This window comes from Pan paniscus, chromosome 23 (genome assembly GCF_029289425.2).
Source record: "Pan paniscus chromosome 23, NHGRI_mPanPan1-v2.0_pri, whole genome shotgun sequence".
In the NCBI taxonomy this organism is placed as follows: domain Eukaryota; kingdom Metazoa; phylum Chordata; class Mammalia; order Primates; family Hominidae; genus Pan; species Pan paniscus.
In genome coordinates, this window is record NC_085927.1 from 32,331,500 (window position 1) to 32,345,096 (window position 13,597).

Genomic DNA, 13,597 nt, shown 5'->3' on the forward strand with positions numbered 1-13,597 from the left:
CATTTGTTTAACAAAGCACATCCTGCACAGCCCTAAATCCATTAAACCTTGAGTCGACACAGTACATGTTTCTGTGAGCACAGGGTTGGGGCTAGGGTTACAGATTAACAGCATCTCAAGGCAAAAGAATTTTTCTTAGTACAGAACAAAATGGAGCCTCTTACGTCTACTTCTTTCTACATAGACACAGTAACAGTCTGATATCTCTTTCTTTTCCCCACAGGGACCTTCCTGGCTGTGCCTCGGGTCAGGACCAGAATGACACCCATTCATTTCCCTGGGCCTTTGCTCGGGTGGTCCCTGCACCCTGGCCTCTGCCTGACGAGGATGGTGGGGAGAGGAGGGGGGATGTCCCCCACACTGCTGTCTCCACTGTTCCTGCTGCCCAGGCCTCTGAGCTTCCAGGACTGCAGCGGGTGGGTGGGTGGGCTGGCCTGAGCCCAGGAATGCACTTCAGCTCCTGGTTGAGCAATGTCACTGAGGCTTGGGAGTCGGGTGGGGGCGGGAGGAGGCGTCCACAGGCCCCCCTACCGTGAGAGGCAGCCATGGGAACAGCCTACCTCTAAACAATCACTGCAGCCCAGGCTGACCAGGGGCTCTGGCCGGACATAGGGGCCTGGCAGGCTGTGTGGCCTGTAAGGACACAGTCTGTCTCTGTGCCTCAGTTTCTCTGCTGCCCAGATGGAGGGGCCCAGACTCCAGGTGTAGACATCTGGAGCAGGCAGTGTTCAGCTGGGGAGGAAGCGGGGAGGACTGTGGGGGCCATGTGGGAAGGATTCCACCCCACATCACCTGCACCCCTGCTGAGCCTGGTCAACGGAGCCCCTCAGTGGGTCCTCACTCCCCTGGCTGCCTCCCATTTAGGCACCCTGAGGCCTGGGGAGAACAGAGCCAGGCCAGTGTCCCCAGAGAGGCTGCGCTGCCAGCACAGTAGTAGCGGATTTGGATTCAGGGAAGCAGACCTGCAGCCAGGGTGGGAAAGAGCTGCAGGTGGGGTGGGGCCCCCACATGGCACAGCCCCCCTCCCTGGAGGTCCATGCTGCATTTCCAGGACAGCAAGTCCCAGGGATGGATGGTGCCGGGTACCAAGGGCTAGAGGCATGGTCTGTCCGCATTTCCCACGTAAGTGTCTCATAGTCACCAGCATTTGATGCTGTCAAGTCCCCCTGTCCTCTGTGCAGACTGGGAAGCCCTTGGTCACCCTGGGGGGTGGGGGGACCCAGGCCAGGCTGCAGAAGCATAAGGACTTGAACCCAGGTCCTGAGTGACACCACCTTGGGTCCTCCTCCTTCTGCCTCTGTTCAGCTCCACCTTGATGCTGACTAGGCTGGGCCATGCGGAGAGGGTTAGGGGATAGAGATGGGAGCTGGGGAGCAGGGCTCCACTCTGGGAGGGGGGCAGCCTTGCCGGATCCAGGACAGAGTTAAGCGGCCCCAGCTCTGCTTTCCCAGAGCTGCTGAGAACCTGGGGAATGGTGTGGAGGTTCCAGGGAGCCCTGCCCCTACCTGGCAACCGCAGTGCAGCAGGCACCAAGTTCTCCTGCACATTGCGACAGTGTGACCATGGGCTCTGGCAGGCGGTAGGTGGGGCCTTTGGACCTACCGGCAGTGAGGGAGTTAACACAGCAGCTGACTCTAGGCAAAGAAAACTCCCCTCAGATGCTTTGCTGCCTGGCCTCCTGCCAGGAACAAGCAGGAGCTGAAAACTAGAAGTTGAGGCGTGAGTTTGGCCACTCCGTAGTGTGCACTTGGTGAGGGCAGCAGCTCGCCACAGCTGCCAGCCATCTGTCCATTCACCCATCTGTCCATCTGGCAGCCCGCTGTTCAGACCTGTCTGTCTGTCCGCCCATCTGTAAGCCCATCTCTGTCCCATTGTCTATCTGACCATCTTTCTCTTACTGTCCTCTTTGTCTAGCTATCTGGCCTATCTGTCGATCCATCTTCGTGTCTGTCTTCAGCCCCCACCTGTTTGTCCATCTGTCCAATTACCTGTGAGTCTATCTATGCATCTTCTTGTCCATTCATCTGCCCACCCATCTGTCCCTCCGTCTGCCCACCGGCCTCCCCTCTCCTTCTGGTCCGCAGAGCCATGGCCCAGGACTGCGGAGCCATGGGTGACCTGGTCCGGCTGGGGCTGGGGCTGGGGCTGGCGCTGGCTGTCATTGTGCTGGCTGTGGTCCTCTCTCGACACCAGGCCCCATGTGGCTCCCAGGCCTTTGCCCACGCTGCTGTTGCTGCTGACTCCAAGGTCTGCTCAAATATTGTACGGTGAGTCAGACGTGGGAGGAAGCTGGGGGGCCTTTGGCAGCCAGCCCCTCCTGGAGAAGGCGTGTGTGTGTGAGCATATGTGTGTGTGTGTGTGAGATTATGTATGAGTGTGAGTGTGTGTGGGTATATGTGTGAGTGTGTTTGTGGGGTGTGGGTGTGTGTGAATGTGTGTGATCGTTTGTGTGTATGTGTGAGTGTGGGTGTGTGTGAATGTGTGTGATTGTGTTTGTGTATGTGTGTGGGTGTGTGTGGGTGTGTGAGTATATGTGAGTGTGAGTGTGTGGGGGTGTGGGTGGGTGTGAATGTGTGTGATTGCGTTTCGCTGTGTGAGGGTTGTGTGACTGTGAGTGTGTGAGTGTGGGTGTGTGTAAATGTGTGTGATTGTGTGTGTATGTGTGGGTGTTTGTGGGTGTGTGTGAGTGTGTGAGTGTGAGTATGGGGGGGTGTGGGTATGTGTGAATGTGTGTGATTGTGTGTGGGTATGTGTATGTGTGGGTGTGTGTGTGCATGTGTGTGTGTGTGCACGTGCACTGGCCCAGGAAGCAGGAGCCGTGTGTGTGGGCTTCAGCACCTGCAGGGCTTGAGCGCAAGGAGACAGCCTCAGGGCCTTTGCACAGAACAGGTGGCAGGGTGTGCCCGTGGGGCAGATGGGGACTTGGGGACAATGGTGGTGTGTGAGTCCATACCTGGCTCCAGGATTCAGGAGGCCCATTTGCATATCCCAGGTGGGAACCTGTCTGGCCCCGCCTGACCCTGCTGGCCAGTGCAGGTCCCTTCAGTGAGGCAATTCTCCAAGGCTGGGGTCTTCTCCCAGGGTCATGGGTGAAGGGGTTTGGAGGCTCCCTGCGTGGGTACTGGCCTGCTGGGGTACACACAATGCTGCCATAGCCAGTCTGCCCCAACACCCAGCCCGGGGCCACATCTCAGGTCTCTCAGTCCTGAGGAGCCCGGTGCCCCACCCCTCACATCCTCTCTCCCTGAGTCAGGGCCTGGGTCTCGTGAGCTGAGTGACTGATACTTGGTGTCCTGGATGAGGGCGTGATGGAGAGGGGCCACAGTGGGTGTTTCCTGACCCTCTTCCAGGAAGGTGCTGCTGCCGCTGCAGGGAGGACACACACAGGATGCCCCTTCTTGCCCCCTGCCTCCCATTGGGCCCACAAAAGCCAGGGCAAGCCTCCCCTCCCTGCCAGCCACCTGGTCTGCTTCCCAGAAATTCTGTCTTGCAGGCTGTTGGGGAGGATCCCAGTACTTTGTAAACTAAAGCAAGGGAGGAATGGCCGTTCTCTCTCTTTGTTCATTCATTCACCTTTTCATTCATTCCTTCTTCCCTCCATTCCCCCATCTGTCCATCCTTCCCTGCCCTGATTGCTCATGCCACCCCCCCAGCCCCTCCTGACCTGGTCCTTTGGTTTCTCTTCAGGGCTTTCTGTCTCCTCCCACAGGGCTGAGAATGGCAGCTCAGGGACAAGTGGGGGCTGGGGACTGCTTAGTCTCCCCAGTGGCTCTCAGGGGATTTGAGGGTTTGACGCCAGCCGCTACCCCAGGCTGTGCCCCTCCTCTGCTCAGGGGGACATACAGAGATGCGACACCCACTTAAACTCAAAGTTGCAAAGATGCAAATGAGACTGGGGTCTCAGGCACCAGAGACCACCCGTGAGCACGTGGCTTTTGGGAGTGGGGACCTGCTGCCACAGATCTCTGAAGAGTCTGGACCTGCTGGGTCTCCCCGAGTGACTGTCTGGGGGTCTCCATAGCATGCCCTGCTGTGTGCGTGACGGTCACTGGTTGGGTAGGGGCCTCTACTCTAAAGCTCCCTCTGCCGGCATCCCCTCGAACTCTCCCTTGGTGAAGAGAGGATGTGGTTTACCCCAGTGTTTTATCAAACAACTCTCTCCACTTCCAGTTTTAAGAAGCTGGGAGTGGAAGAGAGCCTGGGGCTGGCGCCAGCTGCTGCTGCGAAACAGGGGTCACTGGACGCTGGGACCCTGGCCGGGCTGGCTGGGGGGCCTCAGGAAGAGGCCTGCTACAGCGTCATCCTGGCCAAGATTCCTCCCTGCAGAGGCCCCTGGCCACACTGCCACAGGGTCTGCTGGGGCCACCAGAAGCCCATGCTCCTGCCTCCATCTCTCCCCTCTGTGCTCACCTCTCACCAGGAGGCCCTCCCAGAGTTCAGTGTCCTGCTTTTTTTTTTTTTTTTCTTTTTGAGACGGTGTCTCACTCTGTCACCAGGCTGGAGTGCAGTGGGGTGATCTCAGCTTACTGCAACCTCTGCTTCCTCGGTTCAAATGATTCTCCTGCCTCAGCCTCCTGAGTAGCTGGGACTACAGGTGCCAGCCACCACGCCCAGCTAATTTTTGTATTTTTAGTAGAGACGGGGTTTCACCATGTTGGCCAGGATGGTCTCTATCTCTTGATTCACCCGCCTTGGCCACCCAAAGTGCTGGCATTACAGGAGTGAGTCATGGCATCCGGCCTCATCTCCTACTCTTTCAGCACCAGGTTTTATTCTTGGGATTCTGCTACAGCCGGAGCCCCTGGGTGCGAGCTCCTAAGCTTTCTGTGAGTGTGGACCCAGCACCGTGCCTAGTAGACATACAAAAGGAGCATGGTGACAGTGATGTCTGTCATCTCCAGCGTAATGACTGTTTTGATCCTTGTGAAAAAGGTGATTTTTGGCTGGGTGTGGTGGCTCACACCTGTAATTCCAGCACTTTGGGAGGCCGAGGGGGGTGGCTCACTTGAGGTCAGGAGTTGGAGACCAGCCTGGGCAACATGGTGAAACCATGTCTCTACTAAAAATACAAAAATTAGCTGGGCATGGTAGCGGATGCCTGTAATCCCAGATACTTGGGAGGCTGAGACAGGAGAATCACTTGAACCCAGGAGGCAAAGGTTGCAGTAAGCCAAGATTGCACCACTGCACTCCAGCCTGGGTGACAGAGCAAGACTTGGTCTCAAAAAAAAAAAAAAAAGAAAAGTTTATATTTTTGTTCTAATGGTTATCTTAATATCTTCATTCTATAATTATATGTTTTATATAATTAGCTATATAAGATATAATACCCCTAGTATGTTGTTTTTTGGATATTCTACTCGCTCCTGATGGTTAATTTATGTGTCAACTTGGCTAAGCTATGGTGCCCCGTTGTTTGGTCAAATACTTGTCAATATCTTGCTGGGAGGTTATTTCATAGATGTGGTTAACACTGACAGTCAGTTGACTTTAAGTAAAACAGATTACCCACCATAATATGGGTGGGCCACCTCCAATCAGTTGAAGGCCTTAAGAACAAAAACTGAGGTTTCCCAGAGAAGCAGGAATTCTGCTTCAAGACTATAACACACAAACCCTGCCTGAGTTTCTGGCCTGCTGACTGCTCTACAGATTTTAGGTTCAAGACTTCGAGATCAACTCTTACCTGAATTTATAGCCTGCTGGCTTGCCCTACAGATTTTAAACTTGCTAGTCCCCACAATCATGTGAGCCAATTCCTCAATAAATCTCTCTCTATGTATAATCTATTGGTTTAGTTTCTCTGAAAAACTTTCACATCCAGTTTCCTGGATGTTAAGAATTACCAAAACTAGCTAGTAACTTCTTTTTTTTTTTTTTTTTTTTTTTGAGACAGAGTTTTGCTCTTGTTGCCCAGGCTGGAATGCAATGGCACAATCTCAGCTCACCGCAACCTCCACTTCCTGGGTCCAAGCAATTCTCCTCCCTCAGCCTCCTGAGTAGCTGGGATTACAGGCATGTGCCACCATGCTTGGCTAATTTTTGTATTTTTAGTAGAGACAGGGCTTCTCCATGTTGGTCAGGCTGGTCTTGAACTCCCAACCTCAGGTGATCCGCCACCTTGGCCTCACAAAGTGCTGGAATTACAGGCACGAGCCACTGCGCCTGGCTCCTAGTAAATTCTTCTTTTCCGTGATGTGTCTCTTACCTCTAATAATACTTTTCTTCTTAAAGTCTACTTCATTAAAAATAGTTATGCTGGGCATGGTGGCTCATGGCTGTAATCTCGGCACTTTGTTGGAGGTCGAGGTGGGTGGATCACTGAAGCCCAGGAGTTCAAGACCAACCTGGGCAACATGGCGAGACCCTGCCTCTACAAAAAATACAAAAATTAGCTGGGTGTGGCTAATATAATTCTAAGTTGGCACACTTGTAGTCCCAGCTACTTGGGATGCTGAGGTGGGAGAATCGCTCGAGCCTAGAAGGGAGAGATTGCTGTAACCCAAGATCACATCACTGCACTCCAGCCTGGGAGACAGAGTGAGGCTCTATCTCCAAAAAAAAAAAAAAAAAAGCGATACAGCTTTCTTGGTTAGTGCATGCATGACATATTTTTCATTATCTTCCACCTCTCTGTATTCTTATATAAAAGGCATTAGTTGGGTTTTACTTTATTTTCAATTATTTTAATTTTTATTGTCCTTTTAAATGTAACTAATGATTTATTTACGTTGAAACCCACCACCAATTTGTTTTCCATGCCTATTCTATTTCTTCTTATCTTCTCTCACATCTTGTTTTGGATTTATTATTTTTATGATTTAATTTCCTCCTTCTCTATTAGTTTCATAACTGTGCAGTCTTAGAGTTATTTTAAAAGATGACTGGATTATTTTAGAGCTTACAACATGCATCCTTCACTTATCAAAGTCTAACATGAGCTAGTACTTTTTGTTGTTGTTGAGATAGAGAGAGTCTTCCTCTGCTGCCCAGGCTGGAGTGCAGTGGAGCAATCTTGGTTCACTGCAACCTCCACTTCTTGGGTTCAAGCAATTCTCCTGCTTCAGTCACCTGAGTAGCTGGGACCACAGGTGTGCACCACTATGCCCGGCCAATTTTTGTATTCTTTTTTAGTAGAGACAGGGTTTCACCATGTTGGCCAGGCTGGTCTTGAACTCCTGACCTTAAGAGATCTGCTTACCTCGGCGTCCTAAAGTGTTGGGATTACAGGCGTGAGCCACCACGCCCAGCCTATGAGTTAGTACTTCTATCCTCTTCCTAGTCAGTACAAGAACCTTGGAACAGGAACTAAATTTACCCCCAGTGACTTATATGCTAATATTTTTGTGTATTTTAAATATATGTGTGTGCATAGATGTATCTGTGTGTTTTTTGTGTTTTTATTCTTATTTATGTTGAGAGTGTAGAGCTATGTAAGAGTAAAGAGAATTGTGTAATGAAGCCCCGAGTATCCATTCAATTTCAACAACAATCTTATGGCCAAGCTAATTTCATGTATCCTCTTTCCTGCTTCCCTCTACCCCACATTATTTCAGTGCAAATCCCAGATATATAACTGTACCCATACATATTTCAGTATGTTTCATTTATTTTAAACCCCACAAGATATCATTTTCTATACTACTGTAATTTCATACCAATAACATTCATTTAGATTTACCCACACATCTACCTCTTCTGTTACCCTTTATTTTTATTTATGAAAATATCTTTGGGAAAAAATATCCTTCAGCACATGGTCAAGGATCTCCTGAGGGCTATGTCATGGGCAAAATATACATATATATTCCATATATATACACACATATACACACACACATATATACACATATACACACACACACATATATATATTCCACTTTCACTTTTTTGTTTGTTTGTTTTTTGAGACCGAGTCTTGCTCTGTGGCCCAGGCTGGAGTGCGGTGGTGGGATCTCAGCTCACTGCAACTTCTACCTCCTGGGTTCAGGTGATTCTCCCGTCTCAGCCTCCTGAGTAGCTGGGATCACAGGTGTTAGCCATCACGTCTGGCTAATTTTTGTTTGTTTGTTTGTTTGTTTGTTTTTGAGACGGAGTATCACTCTGTTGCCCAGGCTGGAGTGCAGTGGCGTGATCTCAGCTCACTGCAACCTCCATCTCCCTGGTTCAAGCAATTCCCCTGCCGCAGCCTTCCAAGGAGCTGGGATTACAGGTGCACGCCACCATGCCCGGATAATTTTTTTGTATTTGTAGTAGAGACCGGGTTTCCCTATGATGGTCAGACTAGTCTTGAACTTCTGACTTCAGGCAATCCACCCACCTCGGCCTCTCAAAGTGCTGGGATTATAGGCATGAGCCACCGTGACTGGCCTTTTTTTTTTTTTGAGATGGAGTTTTGCTCTGTCACCCAGGCTGGAGTGCAGTGGCAAGATCTTGGCTCACTGCAACCTCCACCTCTTGGGTTCAAGCAATTCTTGTGCCTCAGCCTCCTGAGTAGCTGGGATTACAGGCATCCACCACCACATCTGGCTAATTTGTGTATTTTTGGTAGAGATGGGGTTTCACCATGTTGGCCAGGCTGGTCTCGAACTTCTGACCTCAGGTGATCCACCTGCCTTGGCCTTCCAAAGTGCTGGGATTACAGGCATGAGCCACCATGCCCAGCCATTTTCAGTTTTGAAGGATATTGTTAGTGAGCATAGAATTCTAGGTTGGCAGATATTTTCTTTCCTCAGTTTGAAAACATGATTCCCTTGTATCTGATTTCTCCTGCTTTTATTGGGAAGCCAATTCTCAATCTAATTTTGCTCCTTTGAAGGCAATGGCTTTTTATGCTGTTGTGTTTTCTGAGATGGAGTCTTACTCTGTCGCCCAGGCTGGAGTGCAGTAGTGCAATCTCAGCTCACTGCAACCTCTGCCTCCCGGGTTCAAGTGATTCTTCTGCCTCAGCCTCCCAAGTAGCTGGGATTACAGGTGTCCACCATCACACCTGGCTAATTGTTGTATTTTTAATAGAGATGAACTTTTGCCATGTTGGTCAGGCTGATCCCAAACTCCTCATTTCAGGTGATCCGCCCGCCTCAGCCTCCCAAATGCTGGGATTACAGGCATGAGCCAGCCCCCAACCCTGGCCTGAAGGCAGTATCTTTTTTCCTCTGGCTGCTTTGAAAAGTTTTGTCTTTGTTTTGAGCAGTTTACACTGATGCATTTAGGGGGCTCTTCATTCCATGACTTGATTCTTTTTTGTCCATTTTAGAAAACTGTCAGCTTTATCTCTTCAAGTATTACGTCTTCCCCATCCTCTCTCTACTCTCCTTATGAGACTCCAATTTCACATGACTTATGCCTTGTTAAAGTATCCCCCATGTCTCTTAATCCATTTCCTGTATGTTCTATCTATTTTTCTCTTTGTACTTCAATTTGTATAGTTTGTATCAAACTATCTCCCAATTAGCTGGGCGTGGTGGTGGGTGCCTGTAATCCCAGCTACTTGGGAGGCTGAGGCAGGAGAATTGCTTGAACCCGGGAGGTGGAAGTTGTAGTGAGCCGATATCATGCCACTGCACTCCAGCCTGGGCAACAGAGTGAGACCCTGTCTCAATAAATAAATAAATAAATAAATAAATAAATAAATAAATAAATACCAGTTCACTATTTTTTTATGTTTGTGTCTAGTGTGCTGTTCAAATTGAGTTCCTAATTCCATTTTTTTTTTAGACTTTTTTTTTTTGAGTCTCTATCTGTTGCCCAGGCTGGAGTTCAGTGGTGCAATCTCAACTCCCTGTATGTAGCCTCCACCTCCCAGGTTCAAGCGATTCTCATGCCTCAGCCTCTCGAGTAACTGGGATTACCACTACGCCTAACTCATTTTTGTATTTTTAGTAGAGATGGGGTTCTGCCATGTTGGCCAGGCTGGTCTTGAACTCCTGGCCTCATGTGATTGGCCTACCTCTGTCTCCCAAAGTGCTGGGATTATAGGCCTAAGCCACCACTCCAAGCCTCCATTTTTTTTTTTTTTTTTTTTTTTTTTTGAGACGGAGTCTCACTCTGTCACCCAGGCTGGAGTAGAGTGGTGCGATCTCGGCTCACTGCAACCTCCCCTTCCCAGTTCAAGTGATTCTCCTGCCTCAGCCTCCCGAGTAGCTGGGACTACAGGAGCATGCCACCATGCCTGGCTAATTTTTGTAATTTTAGTAGAGATGGGGTTTCACCATATTGGTCAGGCTGGTCTTGAACTTCTGACCTCAGGTGATCCACCCACCTCAGCCTCCCATAGTGCTGGGATTACAGGCGTGAGTCACCACACCTAGTGCGTCCATTTTTTGTAGCTGCCAGTTTTCTGATGAAATTCTTAATTATTTCTTTATATCCTTGATACACATGTAAAGAATTTATTTTAAAGTACATGGTCTGATGATTTTTTATTCTGGAGATCCTATGGACCTTTTTCAAAGTTGTGTGTGCTTTCTCTTGAGTTTTGTTCCTGCTGTCTTATTTCCTTGTTTGCTTGTTTTTAATTTGGCAATGGAAGTTGTGTATAAAAATTGTTACAAATAATTTTTTTTTTGAGATGGAGTCTCGCTTTGTTGCCCAAGCTGGAGTGCAATGATGTGATCTCGGCTCACTGCAACCTCTGCATCCCAGGGTTCAATTCTCCTACCTCAGCCTCCCAAGTAGCTGGGATTGCAGGCAGGTGCTAGCACGCCTGGCTAATTTTTGTATTTTTAGTAGAGATGGGTTTTCACCATGTTGGTCAGGCTGGTCTCAGACTCCTGACCTCGTGATCTGCCCACCTCAGCCTCCCAAAGTGCTGGGATTACAGGCGTGAGCCACTGCGCCCAGCCAGAAATAATTTTTAAAAATAATTTCGAGCCCAAGCATGATGGCTCACGCTTGTAATCCCATCACTTTGGGAGGCTGAGGCAGGCAGATTGCTTGAGCCTAGGAGTTCAAGATCAGCCTGCGCAACATGGTGAAACCCCATCTCTACAAAAAATAAAAAATTAGCTGGGTGTGGTGGTGGTGTGTGCCTGTAGTCCCAGCTGTTTGGGACGCTGAGGTGGGAGGCTCACTTGAGCCTGGGTGATCGAGGCTGCAGTGAGCCATGATCCTGAGACTGTACTCCAGCCTGGGCAACAGAGTGAGATGCTGTCTCAAATAAATAAATAAAAATAAATAAAATAATTTGAGGCCTAGGGGTCTAAAATTCTGAGATCTCCTTTATGCATTTGAGTGACTGAGATGATCTGAAGCTGGATCCAGTGCTCCTGAGGGCTGCTTTATTTCTGGTTGACTGTGACTCCTAGAGTAAGAAACCTGCACCCCACGTGTGGGGCATTATGGCATCCTCTCCCTCAGCCACATGAGTAAGTCAACAGCACTGCTCTAGACCAGGTGTGGTGGCTCACGCCTATAGTCCCAGCTACTCGGGAGACTGAGGCAGGAGGATTGCTTCAGGCCAGGAATTTGAAACCAGCCAGAGCAATATATTATTAGGTTGGTACAAAAGTAATTGCGGTTTTTGCCTTTAAAAGTAATGGCAACCCTGTTTGAGCAAAATAAAAAGCAAAAAAAAAAAAGGAAGGAAGAATTAAAAAAAGAATCAGCTGGGCTTGGTGGTTCACGCCTCTAATCCTGGCACTTTGGGAGGCCAAGGCGGGCAGATCATGAGATCAGGAGATCGAGACCATCCTGGCTAACACGGTGAAACCCCATTTCTACTAAAAATACAAAAAATTAGCCGGGCGTGGTGGCAGGCGCCTGTAGTCCCAGCTACTCAGGAGGCTGAGGCAGGAGAATGGCATGAACCCAGGAGGTGGAGCTTGCAGTGAGCCGAGATCATGCCACTGCACTCCAGCCTGGGTGACAGAGCAAAACTCCATCTCAAAAAAAAAAAAAAAAGAATCATTGCTCTGTCTCTCAGCCTCCTCTTCCAGGATTGGCCGTCGCCTTGAGGGGAATGCTGGCCTTGCCTGTCTCCAGCCCTGTACCTCTCTGCCTCCTAGGCCTTTAAGTACATGTTTTCTATTTGCTGGGCTGTGAAATCTGCTCTTCATCTGATGGGGTTTGCTTTATAGGTGACTAGATTCTTTTCTCTTGGTGGTTTTAGAATTCACATTTTCACATTGACCTTAAATAGTCTGATTATAGTTTGCCACGGCAAAGACCCTTTGCATTGCATTGTTTGGGGATATTTGAGCCTCCTCTATCTGGATGTCTAATCTCTTGTTAGATGTGAGTAGTTTTCATTATTATTTTATTAATGGGCTGGCATGTGGGCCGTGGTTCCAGGCGGGCTCAGAGGGGCAGCTGCCTGATGTCTGGACAGCTTCTCTTTCTGTCTTTTCTTACCTGGACTCTGGGTTGCTTGTTAGCTGCTCCTGCCAGTTCTGAGTTTTCAAGGGGAGAGGGGCCCAGTGATGGCTGTTCTTTGAAGGAAAGGGAAGAATGTCTCCTGCTTAACATGTTTCTATGTTTCCAGTTACTTGGTTAGTTAGTTAGAGCCAGGGTCTCTCGCTCTGTTGCGCAGGCTGGAGTACAATGGCATGATCGTGGCTCACAGCAGCCTCCACCTTCCAGGCTCGAGCAATGCTCCCACCTCAGCCTCTCAAGCAGCTGGGACTGCAGGTATGTGCCACCATGCTTGGCTGCCTTTTTAAATTTTTTTTTTTTTTTAATACAGACAAGGTCTCACTATATTGCCCAGGCTGGTCTTAAACTCATGGGCTCAAGTGATCCTCCTGCCTCGGCCTTTCAAAGTGCTGATATCACAGGCAGGGTTTCCATTTTTTAAAGCTCCCAGCAGTGGTATGAAACTCCTCCTTTCCAGAGAAAGCGCACTCTGTCCGCATCCCTCATGTTGTCCTCTCCTGCCTCTGCTTAGGGTTCACTCCGGGGGAAAGTGCCACTTGAGAGTTTCCTTTTTGTGTGTGGTTCTGACTGACCGCTCCCTGCTCACAGATGCTGCTTCTCAGGGTGGGGTCCCTGAGGCCTGGAGTGTGGCCTCTGACGACCTTCAGGGCCAGGTGCGGAATGAGAGCCTGTGGCCACATGGCCCCTGGTGGGAGACGTCCCGCCGCCCTTTGCTTCTCTGTGCCACTCTGGCTGCACAGTTCAGAGCCTTGGGAAATGTTAATCAGTAGGACCTAGAAGGGGAGGTGAGAAGGGGTCACCCCCCACGTGTGCCTGTGGTGAGCCTTCATGCTGAGCAGGTGCAGGGAGGGAGGCCCAGGTGCACACACCTGTGAAGTAGGGGCAGCTGGCTGGGCTCCTTGACCTGCTCCAGAGCTTCTTATTTTCTGGCCACTTCACCTGCAGAAGGCCCAGGTGGCTGTGGCCGCTAGGGTCCCTTGCAGTGGAAATGATGCCTGTCCTCAGCCCCTCTCTAGGCCTGGTGCTGTGCTCAGCACCGTCGTGTGTGTGTATGTATATGTGCACGCATGTGAATGTGTGCAGACATCATGAGGTGTGGTCCCTGCTGTTAGGCAGCTTGCCTTGTGGCTGAAGTGAACCATCACCTGAATCAAGGGATGGAAACACAAGGCCAGATGCAGTGGCCTTCTATGGAGTCAGATGGTGGCTCCGTGACCTGGCTTCA

At 49.8% G+C, this 13,597-nt stretch overlaps 1 protein-coding gene across 1 annotated transcript in view; it reads left to right on the forward strand.

Annotated features, from left to right (window-relative positions):
* Positions 1–13,597, forward strand: part of LOC129395163 (immunoglobulin lambda-1 light chain-like) — a 735,232-nt gene that overhangs the window by 335,686 nt on the left and 385,949 nt on the right. The gene's annotated exons all lie outside the window — the stretch shown is intronic.